Here is a 5,000-nt window from a genome sequence, read left to right as displayed (position 1 = left end):
GGTGATCGGTAATGATCCTTCCGCAGGTTCACCTACGGAAACCTTGTTACGACTTTTACTTCCTCTAAATCATCAAGTTCGGTCAACTTCGGCCGTGCCAACTGCAGCTCACGAAGGAACCGCGGAAGGTATGCCTCCAGAGACCTCACTAAATAATCCATCGGTAGTAGCGACGGGCGGTGTGTACAAAGGGCAGGGACGTAATCAGCGCTAGCTAATGACTAGCACTTACTAGAAATTCCAGGTTCATGGGGACCGTTGCAGTCCCCAATCCCAACTAAATGAGCATTTGGGTGATTTCCCGTTCCTCTCGGAATGGGGGCGCCAATTGGCGAGAACACGCTGCTGCCCACATTGTAGCACGCGTGCAGCCCAGAACATCTAAGGGCATCACGGACCTGTTATCGCTCAATCTCACCTTGCTAAACACAAGTTGTCCCGCTAAGCAGGGCAAACTAGTGCGACGACCGCCCGTGAAGGCGCCGCCGCCCCGTAACGTCAGGTGTGCCCGGAGGCACACTGCTGACAGCGTTCTAGTTAGCTTGTTTGAGTCGCGTTCGTTATCGGAATTAACCAGACAAATCATTCCACGAACTAAGAACGGCCATGCACCACTACCCTTAAGTTTGAGAAAGAGCTCTTAATCTGTCTTACCTCGATAAGTTCGGACCTGGTAAATTTTCCCGTGTTGAGTCAAATTAAGCCGCAAGCTCCACTTCGTTTTTTTTTTTTTTTAACAAACATGTACGTGTTTATTAACGAATTATTACAAAAAATACAAAAGGTTACAAAACACGCACTAACACCCTAGCCGGCGGCCTTCCCAAACGGGCGTAACCGTCGGCCGTAATGCGTCCTGACCCAAACACGCGCATGGGCCAGGCGCTTCTCCTATTATTTAATTTTCTCCTTAATTTAAGTTCATTTTTATTTTACATTAATAAAGGCCCGTTGGCCACGAAAATTAACGCGCGGATGTCTCCGCCTCTGTAGTGGCAGCCTCTGCGTCCTCTGACATCACACCACGTCTGCGATCGGCATCGTCTGTCCGCCGCCGTTGACGAAGCGCTTGTTGTTGGGCCAATCTACTCGCCGTGCTCCCTGACGAGTGATTGGCCGTTGTCGTCCCCTGAGGCCGTTGGTGCCGAAACGTCCTCGGTATCGGCCTGCTCCGGTTGATTGAAGGCGGTTGATTGGTGACTCCACTCAATCGATCGGTTGATAGGTTGCGGCGGCGATCGGCTTCTGCGTGTCGCCTCGCTCGCTCCCGTTCACGCCGATTTGCCCGTCTCCTTTCTACCTCCTCCGCAGTCGGTGGCTCCCTGTCTCGGCGCAGTCTCCCCGGACGAACGGATGGGAGTGTACCCGCTCGCATGCGTTCCCGATACGCCCGCTGCTGCTGGTTTCGCCTCAGCCGTCTACGAAGGAGGACTTCGGCTGAGGGCGGACCAGCGTTGCGTACGTCTCTCCTCGGTTGGGCTACCATAGGACGCGATATGGCAGCCCCTTCGTCCGGGTTGTTTGTAGCCAGTCGCTCGTTCCTCTCTCGACGCCGTCTCCGCTGTCCCTCGTTATGCCGCTCGCGACGGGCCTGTCGTCGTGCTGCTTCCTCCCGTTGCGCGGCTGTGTGGATGTCAGCCATGACCGCCACGTTCTCCGTAGCCTGGTGCTCCAGCCAGCGTAGCTGCAAGAAGCGGCATACTCGCCGTGCCGCTTCTGCTGCTGACTGCCAAGCCTCCGGACTGGTCAACATCCACGGCACCAGCCGTTCGGGAGTAACTGCCTCGCCCTCCTCGTCGACCAGCTGTTGGGTTCTCACATCCGCGAACCGTGGGCACACGAACATAACGTGCTCAGCCGACTCGACCACGTTGTCGGCGCAGAATGGGCAGGTCGGGGCAGAGACGAAACCCATGGCGTGCAAGTACTCTCGGAAGAAGCCGTGTCCCGAGAGCACCTGACTCAGGTGGAAATCAACCTCGCCATGTTTCCGACCTACCCAGGCAGTTATGTTCGGCAGGATGCGATGTGCCCAGCGTATGAAACGGCTCGCGGATGGAAGTGCTGCCTCCTCGTCCCATGACGTCTGCCACATCGCCATGGTCGCCGAACGCTCGAGCCTTTTGATCACCTCCTTGTCGATCAACACTCCCCTTCTCAAAGCGTCCTGGTTCCGCTTGTGTCGACGGGCCATCTCCAACACTTGGAGGTGAAGCGGAATCAGCCCCGCCAATACCACCATCGTCGTGTATTTGACGGTTCTGAAGGTTCTCGCCACTCCCTTCGCCAAAGGCCGTTGCAGCTGCTCCAGTTTCCGTCGACACCACTGGAGCTTCACCGCCTCCGCCCAGATGGGTGCCGCGTATCTGACGATGGAGTCCGCAATCCCCGCCAGCAGCCTGCGCTTCGCCATCCCCAGTCCGGCATGGTTTGGCATCATGCCGGTGGCCAGCTTCACCACACGGAGTGCCTTCGTCGTGGCCTTCTCGACGTGTGGCTTCCACGATAGGTGGTCGTGAAGCTGAACCCCGAGGTAGCGGATTGCAGGCTTGGATCGCACCTCCACTCCGTTGATGGATACGGGCACCTCTGGGTGGCCCCTTCTGAGACTGGAGATGAGAACAATCTCCGTCTTCTCAGGGGCCAACTGCAGCCGATGTCGCTCCATCCAACCCGAAACAGCTGTAACCGCCTCCTCCGCTACTCCAGCCGCCTCCTCCGGTGTGCACCCTCTCGCCAGTACTGCTAAATCGTCGGCAAAGCCGATGATCGTTGCTCCTTCGGGCAGCTGCACACTCAACACGCCGTCGTACAGGATGTTCCACAGAGTGGGACCGAGGATGGATCCCTGTGGAACTCCTGCCGTTACTCGACGTGTTACCGGGCCGGAGCTCGTGTCGTACGTGAGCTCACGGTCCCGGAAGTACTCCTGCAGGATGCGGCGCAGTCCTGCTGGTACTCCCTTTGCGTGCAGCGCCTCCGCGATGGCCTGCCAGTCCGCCGAGTTGAACGCATTGCGCACATCCAGCGCAACGACGAGTAGACAACGCTTGTCGCGCCGGTTAGTGCGTCCAAAGCTCATGGCAGATCTGGCAGCCTCGACCACCAGTTCAACCGCCTGAAGGGTGGAGCGACCACATCGGAAGCCAAATTGACGCTCGGAAAGCATCGGCTCCGTTGGTCTCTCGATGTGGTCGTTCAGGCGGTTCAGCAGTACTCGCTCGAACACCTTGCCAGGTGTATCCAGCAGCATCACTGGTCGCACGGATGACGGCTCGCCTGGCGGTTTCCCCGGTTTGGGGATGAGGACGAGTTTCGCCTTCTTCCACTGGTCCGGGAAGCGGCCCGCATCCAACAGCTCCTGGTATAACCGGACAAACGTCGACGGGTACGCCCGGATGGCTGCCGTGAGGGCAGCATTGGGCAGTCCGTCCAATCCGGGCGCCTTCCTAGGGTTCAGGCCGGCCGCGATGTCGAGCAACTCCTGCTCAGTAACCGACCTGATACCGACGCCGTCCGGCTCGATGATGGGCCAGTCGACTGGGGGATGGTCCGGGCAGAGAGCGTCCACGATTCGTCCTAGCGTGGACGGATCGCTTTCTCTTGCCACACGGCTGCCACATAGCCGTTTGAGCGCTTCCCCCAGCCACCGACCTGTCTCGTCGTCCTCCAGCTGCTGAATGAATTCAGCGTACCGCTCCTTCTTGCTGGCCAAGATGGCTGACGTCAGCCTACGGCGGGCGTCCTGATGGTGCTCGACGGCCTCGGAGTGGGCCACGCTGCCAGCCAATGCGCTAGATGACCTCTCCCAGGCCAGGCGGCACTCCTCGCGCAGTCGGCCAATTTCCGGCGTCCACCAATACGCCGGTTTTCCGGTGTGGCCGACTACAGGAGAGACTTCCGCCATAGTCTCACTGCACGCCCGGCTCAGGATGCGCGTGAGGCTTTCCGGATCTGTGGCCCTCTCCGAGAAACGAGCTGCCTGCAACGCCAGGCGATACAGCTCGCCGTCAAACTGGCGCGTTTGCCATCTTCGGCCAGCCGCTCGTACTGCCGGTGCTGCCTCCCTCGTTGCTCGCCGACTGATGGCTGTCGGCCGGTCTCCAACTGCGAAGCGGATGTAGCGATGGTCGCTGTACGAGTAAGCCCGCAACAGCCTCCACTCCTGCCTCGGATCCCCAATGAGGTCGGAGCGACTGATGGCCGTGCTGGCGAAGGCGACGTCGACAATGCTCGGGCGAGCGACGCCGTTCCCGAGGAAGGTGGCTTCCCCCCCCAGGTTCAGGACATCGAGCCCGAGCCCCTCCGCCAGTGCCAGTAGCTCCTCTCCTTTGTTGTTGGAGCGCGTGCTGCCCCAGGCGCTGTTCCACGCGTTAAAATCGCCGACCAAAAGCACGCGGGAAAGCCCTGTAGCCAGCACCTCGATGCGCTCCAAAAGGTCGTCGAATTGGGGCATCCCGAGGCTCGGCGGCGCATAGCAGGCAATGATGGTGATGCCCGCCACGTCGGCCGCCGCGATACCGGAAAAGCCCGTACTCCTTATACGCTGAACTGGGTGGGAGTGGCCGCTGACGATGATGGCGACGTGTTTGTCGCAGTCGACCACCCAGTTCGCGTTTCCGTCCGGTACCGAGTAGAGCTCGCACGCAACCAGTACATCCGCCCGCTCCGTTCGCATTGTATGAAGTGCCAGGTCCTGGGCACTTCTGCTCCGGTTCATGTTGAGTTGGAGGACCTGGAGGCTTGAGGCCATCACACGCCCGTCCGTCCTCCTCCTCTGCAGCTGAGCGCGGCAATGCGATGAGGGCCGCCACACCTCATACAGCGTACTTCCTTTTTGCACTGAGCTGCTCGATGGCCGCTCTCGCCGCATCTGATGCAGCACTGGCTCCTGTCCACGCCAGTGCAGAAGGCCGCCAAATGGCCTCTTTCGAGACAGCGGAAGCAGCGTCGTTGAGAGGCCGCCAGCCTCGGAACGCGCTCCATCCGGCAGGCGGAAT

This window comes from Anopheles maculipalpis, assembly GCF_943734695.1.
Source record: "Anopheles maculipalpis chromosome X unlocalized genomic scaffold, idAnoMacuDA_375_x X_unloc_1, whole genome shotgun sequence".
Taxonomy (NCBI): domain Eukaryota; kingdom Metazoa; phylum Arthropoda; class Insecta; order Diptera; family Culicidae; genus Anopheles; species Anopheles maculipalpis.
The sequence above is the reverse complement of the archived record's forward strand: the minus strand, read 5'-3'. Positions refer to the sequence as shown.